This window comes from Lepus europaeus, chromosome 2, assembly GCF_033115175.1.
Source record: "Lepus europaeus isolate LE1 chromosome 2, mLepTim1.pri, whole genome shotgun sequence".
In the NCBI taxonomy this organism is placed as follows: Eukaryota; Metazoa; Chordata; class Mammalia; order Lagomorpha; family Leporidae; genus Lepus; species Lepus europaeus.
In genome coordinates this window covers 126,059,023-126,074,261 of record NC_084828.1, presented here as the reverse complement: position 1 = coordinate 126,074,261, position 15,239 = coordinate 126,059,023, and positions in this window count along the sequence as shown.

Genomic DNA, 15,239 nt, shown 5'->3' with positions numbered 1-15,239 from the left:
GGAAAACACAGATATCAATAACTCTAAGATGAAAATGAGTCTTAAGCTGGCGCCGCAGCTCAATAGGCTAATCCTCCGCCTGCAGCGCCGGCACACCGGGTTCTAGTCCTGGTTGGGGCGCCAGATTCTGTCCCGGTTGCTCCTTTTCCAGTCCAGCTCTCTACTGTGGCCCGGGAGTGCAGTGGAGAGTGGCCCAAGTCCTTGGGCCCTGCACCCGCATGGGAGACTAGGAGAAGCCTGGCTCCTGGCTTTGGATCAGTATGGTGCACCGGCCACAGCGGCCATTGGGGGGTAACCAACAGAAAAGGAAGACCTTTCTCTCTGTCTCTCTCTCTCACTGTCCACTCTGCCTGTCAAAAAAAAAAAAAAAAATTAGTCTTAAGCAATGGACTGTTGGCATGCAGAAATTTAAGAACTAACTTCATTAATTTACTACATTAATATTTTCCTTTTATACTTACATAACAGTAATTTTATTTTTAGAAATTGTGTTAGTCTAAAAGAGTTTTCAGTAAAAAATAAAATTTAAAAACCACATGATTTATAGTTGTTTCGGAGAAACCCAGTATATAACAACCAGTAGTTGTTATAAACAAGTTGTTATAGCAAGTTGTTATAGCAAGTTGTTATACTTGTTATAAACAAGGGAGATGTTAAGAGACTAAAGAAATTGGTGGACAAATTCAGGAAATCACGCAGAATGTAATTTACTAGACACTTGTAGATAGAAGCATGTCTTGGGCAGCAGGAAGACAAGAGGATTCCCCACCATGAAGCTTGACAGAAAAGATTAGCATGCTAAGATAAAGGTGTCCTATGGCCGATTGGAATGTACCTGGACTTTCTCAGGAAATATGAATATTTGTAGGAGCTATTCCAGGCATCAGTTTAGAGTGATGGATTATCTTAGGACTTTGTCCCATAAGCTTTGAGATGACTACCAGGGGATCACCTAGAAGGAAAGATGGCCATTATGTCAAGCTGAATACCCACAATAAGAATTGCTTAGAACTTGAATAATAGCATTGCTTTGTTTTGTCATAAAAATGATAGTATATATGAAATTGATGGACTCATATTTAAAGCATGATTAATAGGACACAGTTATTTTAAATTTTAATCCATCATAGACATTTTGTAAAATGTAAGAAAATATTTTAAAATATCATATGTTAAATTGTTATATACAATAAATATAAAATTATTTTGGCAAATTCCTTTGGTCTCTTGATGTTTACTCTCACTTTCTGGACTTACATTGTTCCCATAACAGTAACAGTTCATAGACCAGCCCAGTTTGTGGATTACACTTTGAGCATCATTGATCTTTGCTACAGTGAAAGCAATTTACTCACTGAACAATATTCACAGAGATGGCTGGAAAAGTTCAGAAAAAGATAAATCTTGGGTTTTCTTCCTTATATATATCAACATGTTCTCTAATGTGATACCAGAGCACTTCACAAAAATTGTTGAAAATATAATTTAAGAAAAGTTGTTTTGGTAAATTTTTTGAAATCTATGTAGTTTTTCCATACTATGCAAGTTTTCACAGCCAAATGAATTTATCTTTTAATTCCATTTCCCATGCTCTATTTGAATTACTTTATATTTGTATTACACTGTAAGATGCATAAAATCACTCACCATAATAAAGCTTTGCAGTCAAGATAGCTTCATAAACTCAGGCTTTGATGCATACTCAAGTCCAAATACAGAGAGAAGTTGGTAGTGGAGAGACTAAATAGAACACTCCATCTCAAAAACAAGAGCAGGATTTTTATTGGGAGGAAATGCAAAACAAAGAGCAAGGACACATCCAGAATAAGATAACAGCATCCGGGACTTAACCCATTTTGAGGCAAAGGGACCAGAGAGTGATCCATGAAAGCAGGCCTCAGAAATACTCATTCATTGAGGCTGGATGCTGAAAACAGGATGTTTTCATATGTTCGTGAAATAAGGTGGACAAAAAATTGCTTTTGATTTAAAATACATGAAAAGGTGTGAATATGAGGAAGCAAGAGTGCAAACCAGCATCTTACAGATAGGTGCTGGACCATGACCATTGCTTCTGGTGGATCCAGATTGAAATGCCAGTATCTTCAGCCACAAAAGTGCTTTAAATGGCCTAAAGAAAATCTAGTTGTACTGCACTATTCCAACTTTGTAAATAAAAATTCCTGAGGATCAGAGAGGTTACTCTGATGTATAATTCAGTCAAGTTTAAGGGTCAGGAGTAGCACATGTAACCCGGAGCTATAATCAATCTATTGTACTGTCTCAAAAATGCAATTTGCATGCTATAATATAGCTGAAGTTAATATGATCATTAATAGAAAACTTCTTGCAAGTTCACATATTTTTAAATCAAAACAAAATCGGCATTTTAATTTTTGACTCTACAATCATATTATCTATCTTATGAAAGATATCACTGTCTATGATTGAGTTTTAATATTATGGGAATGGATACACATTTACATCTTAAACATTAGCTTAGTTCCCATATGTTATTACCAAATCCCAATAACCAGCAGATTTCCCAAGAATATAGAAAGAAAGGGTCTTCATATTTCATTAGATGAAAAACCAACAACAACTTATTATAAACCCTGAACAAGAATTTCCTAAGGGTTGAGAAGATAACTCAAAAATATATGCCAGTATGCATTCTTTAATTTTCAAAGTACTCCAAATTTCATATTACTTTATTTCTTCTAATTAATTTTGATTACCAGATTCTGAAAGAACTGATTTAATTCCAATATCCATTGGCTTTCTTCATGCAAATACATAGCATAGAAGAGGATGTATTATAATACAATACTCTAAAGTCTTGAAATTATGTGTGGTAGTTTCTCAGAATTTCTAGAAAACAAAATTGTACTTTTAAATTTAAAAAGTAAATACTCTTATTCAATGTTTCTTTATAAGTTATTTATTTATCTAAGCAACAAAGACAGAGAGACCTTCCATCATGTGATTCACCCATCCACCCCGCCACCCCAAATGCCCATGATGGCTTGATTGAGCCAGATGAAAGCCAGAGGCAAGGAACTCAGTCCAGGTCTGCTGTGTTGGTAGAAGGGATCCAAATATTTCAGCAATCACCAACTGTCTCCCAGGTTATACATTCATAGGAAACTGGAATTAGTTGCAGAGCTAGGACTCAAACTCAGTCACTCGATATGTGATATGGGTATTTCAAGTAGCATGTTAACCATTGTGCCAAATGCTTGCCCCTCAATGTTTCTTTATCCTTATTCTGACAAGTCACAAAACCATATGAAGCCACCATATGTTAAGTATGCTTATAAATGCACACTTCTTAAATACATGTGCTGTTTTGCATAGCCTTATACATCATGTAAGATACAATTTTTCATTTGTATTTTGAGGTTAAGAGGTTACATGATCAATTCAGTGTATACATTGGAAGAGTTGGAAATGAGCACAACTTGATACCTTGTACCATGGGTTAGATACTAGAGATTCTTGTTCCATCTCCTTCAGAAGCAATCCAGAACATTCCTTTAACTCTCAAATTCATTAGGGAAAGGATTCCAAAGACATTAGCTCACTTAAAAATAGTCTATGCTTTGGGGCCACCACTGTGGTGCAGTGAATTAAACTGCTACTGCATCCCATATGGGCAACAGTTCAAGTCATGGCTGCTCCACTTCCTATCATCCCGCTTCTTGTCAATGTGCCTGGGAAAGTAGTGGAGGATGGGCCCAGTCCTTGGGTCACTGCCACCCATGTAGAAGACACAGATAAACCTCCTGGCTCCTGCTTCAGCCTGTCCCAGCCCCAGCTGATGTGACAATTTAGAGACTGAAGCAGCGAATGGAAGAGCTCTCTCTAGGTCTCTGTTTCTCCCTCTCTCTCTCTCTCTCTCTCTCTCTCTCTCTAACTCTGCCTTTCAAATAAAATAAATAAATCTTTTTAAAAAACACATTAAAAATGTTCATATTTCAGTAGTCTGTTTCCTTCAAGGTTAAAAACTGTATAATGAAGAGATTATTGAAATGAGTTAACACCATAGCAATTAAAATTAAAAGAAACCATAGAAGCACTTACAAAGTGAGGTTTGCTTTTTTTTTTTTTAATTCCTGATTTCCAAAATGAGAATTCCTCAACTGATTTAAGAAGTAGGAAAGTGAGTTCTTTTGTTTGACCATTTTTCCTCTTACTGTCTGTGTAGCTTTTCAGTCTTTGTGAATGGAGCTCATTTTCAAATTCCATTTGGCTGTTGTCTTCAAAAACCAGATTTTGGAAGAACAGGATTAACCCAACTGTTCACAGGCTCTTAATCAAAATAGTGGCTGAAATTAATGTGTTTCTGGTTGAGCACTTAAATGACGCTTAAGATCATCTCCATATAAAAGAGAAAATTGCCAGAACTCAGTGCTAGTCCTTCCCTGGTTAAAAGCAAAATCTCCATGCTTGCAGAAATTATCCAACCCCAAATAGGCTATTAATTGTAGTGTACAGATACTTATTTATAGATTAGTGGTTGGCATACGTGTCTAGATTCAGGACTCCTACTGCTCTGAAAAACATTCAGCAGTGCATATCAACTGACATTTACACATATATCATTATTATTTCATAGATTTGAAAGAGAAACTGGTAACATCTTTTGTCAGACTTCTTACCTGATTTGTTTTAATTCAGAAGCTCCAGGCAACATTGGAGGGAGAGACTCTGAATTATTTAGAGGACTCCATGAATTAAAGCATTTATTTCACAAGCACTTACTGAATATATTATATGTTACACACTGTTTTGAGTTCTGGTGAGAAAACTGACAAGACATGATTCACATTCCTAAAGTGAACACACAGTTTGAAAGGAAAATAGGGATGCATAAACAAGTAAAGTTAATCAAGCTCTATAGGCTGTGGTGGAAGTATATATGGAATACAATGAGCTCATAGTGGGGTTAGTGGGTGACAATTGAGTGGTGCCTTGAGGAGTAAGGAGGTTGCTCAATAAAGTAAGGGTTGAAAGAAGTCCAGAGAATGTGCTAGTGCTCATCAGGAAATGAAGGTGGCATGGATCCACCAGGAAGAGCTGCCTCAGCAAAGGCACAGTATTGGGAAACATTGGTTTGGCACATAGGAAAACTCTGGTTATTTCACTACAACTTGAGCATAAGATACAATAGCTAGGTTCAACAAGATATGCAGATGAAGAGGAAAATGCAAACCAGACTGGAAGGAACCCGGTATTCTAGATGAGAAGTTTAGGACAGCCTTTGATAAAATCTAAAATGGCAGGGACACTACCAGTTTGGAATTTTAGAGCTAAATGCCTGGGAACAGTGTAAGAACAAACTGGAGTGGGTTACGTAAGGGACAGAGACCATATAGCAAGAGATTTAGATTCAGATTTAGTGAAAATCTGAATTAAGGTAGCCATCGTTGGGGTGAAGGAAGAGACACAGTAGAGAGATATTGAGGAAGTAGAATTCAGGCAACTTGATCATAGCTGGGACAAATCACTGATGGATGGCTGGATAAATGGAAGATGGGTTGACAGTGAGATCAATATTTTGCTGATCTATTCTCTCTGATTTATTATTATTGTTAACAAATTTAATTTGTAAATTTGAAAATGAATGACTTTGAAAATGAATGACTATGGGGAAGGGTATTACTTAACAGCCAAGCACTCTGGTATTCAGCACTGAACCATGGCCCTTGCCATATCAGATATTAACCTCACTGTTGTTGGGAGGGTTAAGAGACTCCAGGGGAAAGATCAAGGTGGAGGAGCTGTAGAATTGGAGAGGTTGAGGGCTCAGAACAGTAACAACTAAATAAGCAGGAGGTATTTCAGCATGGTAACAAATGGTACAGCTGCATTTTAGTTTCTGCTTGGTGAAGAGCAAAACTAGAAAGCCCTGAAAGAAACTTACTCCATTTCTAAATGAGCCAATAACCACACAATTTCACAAGAATCCTCTTCTGTGCATCACCAAACATTATCTAATAGCTCAAACTATGGTGGAAAAGGAAAAAAAGTTCCGAGCTGAGAGATCATAAGTTGATATCCTGGTTCTGTCCTTTAATAATGTATGACCTCAGGCAAATATTTAACATTTCTGAACTTAATTATTTTCCATTATAAAATGGAACTAATAGTATTTACTCTACCACCTCCTAGGGATGTAGTCTGGATCAGGTAATGCAATACATTCAAGAGAGCTTTGTAATTTGTGAAGCTCTCTATAAAAGTTGGTTATTGTTGCGGTATCAAAGCTGTAACCTGAGTTTCCCTCAGCGTCCTCAGGCAGAGGCAGGCTTAATGACATAGGAATGGCATTAAATTAAGTTGCAATAGATAGTCCTTGTTCCCACCTGCTGCCTCTGGCCCTCAACCCCCGCAGCATGCTCCTAAGGACTTCTCGGGGCTGTTAGTCCTGCCTTCACCCTCAGCAGTGCAACTTTCCAGCGATCAACATCGTGGAATACACATGGCTGTTGTGTTTCTTAATTCCAATCACAGCATTCCCGAGGCTCTGCAGTCACCTTCAGCCCGGGAGGTCACTGCTCCCACTGTGTCCTCACCACCACGGCACTGTCCCAGCAGGCACAAAGGCTGAGCATTACAGACGCGACCTGATAGGAGCTTACTGGAGCTGAACCAAGGGTCTGGAGTAGTGATTCTCAGCCCCAGCTGCCCACGGATATCCCCTGCAAGGATTTTCTAACAATAGCAATGCATAGACCCTCCTGCCACCCGATTATTTGAAACCAAATCCCTAGGTTAGAGCCCAGGCACCGGCAGTTTTTATGACACACAGGTGATTCTTATGTACACTGTGTTAAAGGCCCTATTACAGGGTCAGGGAGCACCTATCTCAGCTCTTCTACCTGAATGCTGTGGCTGACAGAAGGTCTTTAGAGACTTGGAAAAAGTGCAAAATAGGAGGAATGGGGTGGGGATTTGGCATCTGGCCCAGCGGTTAAGATGCTGATTGGATTCGATCCCTAGCCCTGCCTCCTGACTCCAACTGCCTACTAATGCAGACCCTGATCACCTGCAGATGTTGGCTCAGGCAGTTGGGTCCCTGCCTCTCACTTGGAGACCTGGATTGAATTTATAGCTCCTGGCTTCAGCCTGGTCCAATCCTGGCCATTGTGAGCATTTAGAGAGTGAACCAGGAGATGGGAATCTGTCTGTCCCGCTATCTCTGTCTCTCTGCCTTTCAAATAAAAAAACAAATTTAACCATTTTTTAAAGAAACATCCACTTTGTCTTTTCTTTCCAGCCTGTGACTACATATACTCTTTTACATATGAGAAAATACCATTTTGTTCTTACACTTTTATGTGATTTTTGTGTGAATATTATAATGTGGTAAATAAAAAGAGAATGTATACTCATTAATTGTGCATGCTAAAAATATTTTACTGACAGGAATACAAGATCCAAATGTTATGGAAGACTGTTTTGTTTTTGATATTCTTGACATCTATTTTTTTTACTCTAGAATTGTCTTATTTTTTCCAACTTATAAAACTAGCCACAACCCATCCACTAAATGGTCTCATAGACTGTTAAAACTCATATAGTGTTTGAAATTCCTTAAAAAAGAGTATTAATAAAAGTCACAAATTTAAAGGAGATTTTTTTTCTTTTGGTTAAATTGATCTGATTTCAAGAACAAGAGCCTTTAAAAAAACATATTCAAGTTTTATATATTTAAATAATATATACAGTACATAAATACAGAAAGTAAAGAACATTTTTCTGTGAAATAAAGATAATAACTTTTAAATTATGAAAAGACATTTTTTCAGATATTTCCAATCTGATAGTAAAATACTAATTTGTTTTAGCCAAGTGGAAGCCTCAGCTGTAATATTTTCTCTTTTTAGGACAATTTTTTTATGTTTTCTAAAGATTTCTTAATTATTTATTTTAAAGTCAGAGTTACAGAAAGAAGAGGAGAGACAGAGAGAGAGAGAGAGAGATTTTCCATGCTTTGGTTCACTCCCCAAATGGCCACAATGACCAGGGCTGGGCCAGGCCAAAGCTGGGAGCCAAGACCTTCTTTTGGGTCTCTGATGTGGTTGCAGGGGCCCAACTACTTGGGCCATTGTCTGCTGCTTTTCCAGGCACATTATCAGGGAGCTGGATCAAAAGTGGAGCAGCCAGGACTTGAACCCTCCCCTTAAGGCATGCTAGCATAGCAGGTGGTGGCTTTACCTACTATACCACAATAATGTGAGGTAGTAGGCCCCAGGATAATTTTGTAATTAGCATGATCATTAATTAAGCAATATCAAAATACCCATTTCAGTAGTTTGCCTACAATGCTGTATTTCTGAGGAATTAAAAAGTTTCAAATACAAGCTCCCCTCAAATAGTTTTACACACGCACACACACACACACACACCTTTTGCATGCTGCTCTGTGAATTATTTGCCCACTGTACAGAATAAGTTATTAAAGGAAAGCAGTTACCAAAAAACCCTGAGTGGTCATATCATAAAAACTTTAACATTTATTGGAAGGCGGAAAAAACATTTCCTGTGAATCTCAAATCAAAACCCCCTGGGGTCCCATTACAGGGATTTCAAAAGCAGCCCTCAGCATGGAGACCAGGAATTTTTGCCCACAGAAGAACCTCAGCTCCGCTTTGTTTGGGAAGTGATGACTGAAGTTCAATTCATTGGACCACATGGCCTGGAAATTCTGTGCCAGCTTGGATCTACTTTGAGTTTCTTTAACAAACCTGCTATGTTTTAGTTCAAAGATGTTTGGCAACTTTGGAAACATTTAGCAAACTATATTAAAGCTAACTTCAGGCACTTCATTTCTAACCTGTAAGAATTCCAGCTGTTTTCCCTTGATTCTCTTTTTCTAGAGAAAGCTTTTCTTCCATTAAAATCTGTATCACAGAGGAAAAAAAAAACTTTCTGGAAGACATACTCATTCAGTTTCTTTTACCTAACTATCTATTTAAAGAAACTAAATTACTTAAACTCTTCAAGTTTCTACTTATGTTAGAATGTCAAGTGCCTTTCTAGACTGAGATAATAGATCAAGAATGGAAAGTTGACATTGGTTGCTGAAAAATATTCATTTTCAGATCTTTCTTATCTTATAAAATCATTCTGAAATGAGTATTTTTCCTTCTTCTCCTCATCAGGTCATTTTAGAAGCTGGAGTTTTTGTTCACCTCCTGCTGCTTATGCATTCTATATAGCAGTTACTTCATTTTACGTTGTAGTCACCATGGCTAAAAAAGACACTCCAAACCTCCCTCATGCATGTGTCCCCTTTGATGGGACATTATAACATAGGAAGAGCATCGAAGGTTGTGCTTTTCTATAGTTTTATCTAAATGTTGGCAAAAAAGATGTATCACTCATGGGTTCTTCTTCAAAGTTAATTGTCTCAAAAGATACTAGAAAATAAAAATAGTTTAAAAGTTGTGCTTTTAGTAAAGAGCAAATTCAGATTAAAATAATATATTACCTAATGAAAATGATAGGTTTTTTTACTTATTTACAATAAATAATTAAAGTCTCTTCCAAATTTTAAAAAGATGCAACCACTTAAGTTTTACTCCAGTGAAAACCATCCTCTGTAATATCTATGAATAGCTAGTATGCTGATTTTTAAGGTCAGTCTAGGAATTGGTAACTTCTTTCACTGAATGTGTTTTCTAAACTGTTTTAAATAATATTTAAGCAATGAAGCAGGGTGTATATATGAAGCTAAAACGAATATTGACAAGATATAATGAAGTCCAATATTAAATAACCTGCAACAGTTAATGACTATGATACATGTATCAAGAACAGGCCAAGATAAACTAAATATAAAAGAAAAAAAAAAGTATCTTATAACATTTTAGTCCAAGGCATAGAGGGAATAATGAACTGATAGCTTTTGCATATGGTATCCTATTATTCATGAGGATAATTTTCTGTAAAGAAAAGAACTTTAAGTTAAAATTTCATATTTTCACTCATCCTTTTCTCACACCAAAATCATGTGTACACATGCTGTAATAATCTATAACTGATATGGGATACGCAAGTAGCTGGTTTAGGATCTACTGAGCTGGAAGTATCTGTAAGCTACTATTCCCTGCCCCATGGGTAATTCTATTCTCCTAATTGTCAATTAAAAAACCACCTCTCCCAGCAATACATTTGCTTCATCTGGGATCTGGGGTAAAGACTCTACAGAAATACAGATAGTGTGTTCCACAAAGAATTTATGGGGGCACGAAAACATTCCCAGGTGGCTTCCTGTCTGTAGACACAATTCTGCCCCCACTATCTCATAAAAGGAAGTGCTGGGAGGTTCTCTCTCTCTCTCTCTCTCTCTCTCTCTCTCTCTTCCACGGAAGACCACAACTGCAGGAGGTACTAGGGTCCTTTATCTGTTTCTCATTCCCTGCTGCTTTCTTCTTCTGGACCCACAGCCCACTCTATGTGAGGCAACACATGCTCTCCTGTGTGTGTGTATGTGTGTGTTCACTTTCTTACCTTTTGTATAATATTACCTTATGTATGTCAGCACCTAGAATTCTTATCTTTGCGCATGGCAAGAGCTGGAATAAAAATTAATAATCCACTCCCCCACTTCATAATCTTGGAAACTTTGTGGAAGTAGTGTATATACAAAAAAGAAGTTCTAAGCCAATGATTTATGAAGAGGAAAGTCAGCAAAGTACAGATTAGACTTTTGTAGAAGATACACTGAATATTGTTTATTAAATGAATTATCAAGTTAAATGATACCTAAAAGTGTACTTCTAAAACTATGTTATTAGTTATATGATTTTTTTTTTACTTTTACTGTTGAAAGTATTGTTACTGTTTATTAGGATTTGACAAATACAAAATAAAGGAGCAAATATTTCAGCCATTATTTCATCAGAAGAGTGAGTAATAGAGAAAATTAAAATAAATAAATAAAATTGAGGTTGTTGTGGGCAACAAAGAAAACCAAAAGAAAAATCCAAGGCAATCTACAAATATTTGCAGTATGATGGCAACAAATTAGTTTAATCATTATTATAAAGATTTTGGTCTGTTATATTGGATTCAGATTCAAGCAGAGATAATCAACAATGCTTTGCTGTCTCAGTTCCACCTCATGTTAGCCTTGCAAGCTAAGGCTGTTATCTCCATTTAACAATAAAGAAACCAGGGTTTTGAAGGGCTAAGAATTTTCCAAGTTAATTCAGCTAGGAAGCAATGTAGAAAATTCTCAAATAAGTCTGTCTGGCTCAAGCGTCACATGTGGACTTTTCAGTTGCATTTGAAGTGAAGTGTTGTGTGTCATCAAAAGTGTGAAAGGAAAGAGGAAAAGAATCTAAGGCATTCAATTTGGGATCATGCCCTCTGTTTAAACAAAATAGATCCACCTGTCACTTGTTTTGTACTAGAATCTGTGTGAGATTTCACTAAAAACAAACACTAACAACAAAAATGCTCCTGAAAAAACCTTTAAAAACTGTCTTCTACACAGTGCTGTTTCCAACTTAGCATTTGGAAGACCTGAACTAAAACCGGCTGTAAGAGAAGAGTGTCCGGTTAATATGCTTTCTCTAAAGAGAAGAAAGAAAAAAAAAAAAAAGAACAACTGTATTTTGAACTGTATTTTGAGACGGAAATATATTCACCTTTCTTTCTAGAAGTACAAGAATATAAGAGAGTCCTACTGAAATACTTTCTAGATCAAGGTTGAAAATCAGAGAACCCACCCTTGGTCATGGAGACAACCCAGCCACCACTGAAGCAGTATCCTACAGTGTTTCTCAGCAGAGCACTCCTAGTAGTTCAACCAGTCCATCAGAAATATGTGAATTATTTCATTTTATGTATACACCATCCAGTTCCAGAAAAAACACAATAAAAACACCTCAGACTGTAAAGGAAAGAATAACATGTCTTGAAAAAATTTACTTTTCCTTGGAATTAGAAAAACAAAAATGAAAGCAGTCTCTAACCTTAAATTTTTAAATAAAGGTATCTCAGTGCTGCCACTGGGGTAGTGGAAACTATTAAGCTGCAAACTGTGGGGTTGCTGCTCCTTCTCCACTCACTAGCTGTGACCCATAACCCTGTCCTGCTTCCTTTCTGCTCACTGCTTTCATTGGTCTCTGTTGGGCCACTTAGCTCCTGCTAAATGGTCAGAGTAGAAGAAAGAGGCTTTCTTTAGCTTTCCTGTAAAACTGCAGACATACAACCCTCTGGAATCACAAAACCTGCAGATTACGGCACCACAACTCTCAAAAATGCAATAAGGACTGTGTTGGTGTGTGTGCCAATTCCAAGAGCAATTTTTAAAATCTGGGCATGATTTATGATAGGCATAGAAAATGTTAGGGAAAGCCTGTGTTCTGCCTCCCACTTCATTTCTATCCCCTTTACTTACAGCTTTTCTGGGAAGATTACATGTGAAGTATCAATAATCAGACTAACAGCGATGGAGAGCTGATCTGTAAGTGGAATGACTGAAGGATCGAAGAAGAGTGTTTACTAAATCTGGAGATTAGGAAAAGTGACAAATACTACTCTCCCCCACACATCGAAATATAAAACAGACACGCATGTTGGAAACTTGTTAGGTGAAAGGGAAGAATTTTCAAAGCTAAAAAGAAATTTGGTAGATGGTGGAGACAGATGTTTTCCATTCTACCTGTTAGGATTGAAGTTATGGTTGATGGGAATTTGTTGAGGATATTTTCAAGCTTTCAAGCCACTTTATGGTGGTGTGGAAGTGGATAAAGGGAAGGCAGGAAGATTGTGTGTGTGTGCAAATACATTATAGAAGGCTAAAGTAATTGGTTTTCTATAGCCTATTGGCAAGAAATTCAGCGAAAGACTTTTGATTTTCTTCTTATTTGTTACCATTGAGAGAAAAGGTGGTGACACTAGAATTGCTCTGCAGAAATGGAGGGGTTATAGGTCAGGAAAAGCGACATTATGCTGTAATAATGACAAGATTTTATTGGCTTCAAACAACAAAGGTCTTTTTCTTGTTCTATCTATGCTATCTACTTATTTTGATCATAGTATTCATTCATGCAGCACTTACTATCCCAAACATTAAGATGAGGGGTGAGTGTGTGTGTGTGGTGCAGTGGTTAAATGGCCACTTGAGACATCTGCATCTTATATCAAAGTCTCTGGTTCATGTCCCAACTACTCCACTTCTGATAGAACTTCCTGCTAATGTACACCCTGAGAGGCAGCAGTTGATGACCCAAGTACTTGAGTCCCTGCCATCCATGTGGGAGTCTCGGGCTCCTGGCCTAGGTCTGGCCCAACCCTTGCTGTTGTAGGCATTTGGGAAGTAAACCAGCAGATAGAAGATTGATCTATCTATCTATTTCTCTTAATAAAAATTAATTAATTAATTGAAAGGTGAGAGAAAAGAGAATTCTGAAGGTTCTCACATTGGGTATTACATGATTGCTCTAGAAATAATGCACCCCTCTGCTTGCAACTTACTGTTCAAGACCAATCACCTAGGCCCTCTAAGCCAAAATGGAAACAGAACACAAGAGGTTCAGTGGGTAAACAACGTTAATAACTACCTCAAGAGGGCATCCTCATACTCTCAAGAACCTAAGCAAGTTTAGTGGAGTCTCATAGTCAGTCAACAGAAAAATAATTCACACTGTTGCTTCTGTTTGTATGTGTGTGAATAAAGCAGAAATGAATATAACAGAACCTCTGTACCACCTTATTTTTCACTCTGGCAAACACTGATAAAGTTTATAGCTACTTGGGGCACCTAGGAAATTTTGTACATATAGATAGAAGACAAAACAAAACTTAAAGAGAAAATTGTTTTTTCTTCCTTTCAGATGGATATACCAAAAACATAATAAAATCTCATTAATATAAACTGGTTTCATAGAAATCTACACTGATTTATTCAAACGTATGTATTATGAAATATCTGCAAATGATTCAGTGCCATGATTTCTGTTAGTTCTCTACAAAAATGCCTGCAACAACCAGGCCAAATCCAGGAGCCTGGAACCCCATCTGGGTCTTCCAGATGGGTGGCTGAAGCTCAAATACTTAAGCCATCATCTGTTGCCTCCCAGGATGTACATTAGCAAAAAGAAGGTTGAGTAGACAAGAATCAATCCATTCACTCTGATATGGAGTGCGGATATCCCAAGGAGCATCTGAAACCCCTGTGCCAAATGCCCACCCCAGTGCTATTATTTTAACATAAATATGATAATTTTAGCAACTTCATGTCACTGGAAAATGACTTTAAAGGAGCTTCCATCAGAAGGGAAAAAATGATTTTATTAAGTTCTTTATTCATGTATTAAATAGATGACTAAGTTGCTATTTTCTCCTTTAAACAATCACAGAGAAACTATTCAATTGTATTATAAAAGTTAATTAAAAGAAAACTTAATACTAGGTCTTTATTGTTTTTAACAAATGCCAGCACTCATTTCATGCCCTTAAGAAAATGATGATATTGTCATTATTCCAAAATATTCAGAGAAAATATTACATACAAAACACCAAATAATCAGATTTAGTTTCTATAGACTGACCCAAATAATAAGGAATGGAATATATACCCAAGCTCTGGTAGCACAGACAGGACTGTTAGACCTATTGAAATCTACATTATGCAATTATTGGCTCCATGGACATCCAACTTTTCTTTGGACCTAGAAAGGATTCAGTTAGCTGGCCATAAAATTTTATGATGAATTCATTTTTGGAACATACTTCAAAGGGGCAAAAACTAATTTTGTTTGAAATATTATGGATGATTTGCCAATGCTTCTTAAGTTATGACAGATTCATTGGCTATTGTTATTCATTCTTGCCATAGGTGTTATTGTTTTCTGCTGTGAGGATAAAAACTGAAGTAGTCTGAGCAATTAAATTAGGATTGTTTTATTGCAAGTAACAGAAAAATATTCCAAACAATGCTAACAAAAAGTTAATGTGTTGGAAGGATCACAGACAGTTCAGGTAGAAGAGCTTCTGCTACCCTTAGGAGCTGAACATAGTAACTACAGCAGGGTGAAGGACTTAACTCGCTACCACAGAATGAGGAAGTTTCAACTATTTTTTAACGTTTTTGTGTCATTTTGCTCAAGAATCAGTTCCTTGGAGCAGATGCTGGTTAGCCTACTTTGTATCACCTTTCTACCTCTTAGCTAGAGAAGGTCAAGATATCTTGATTGGTAGTCTTATCTATCTTGCAC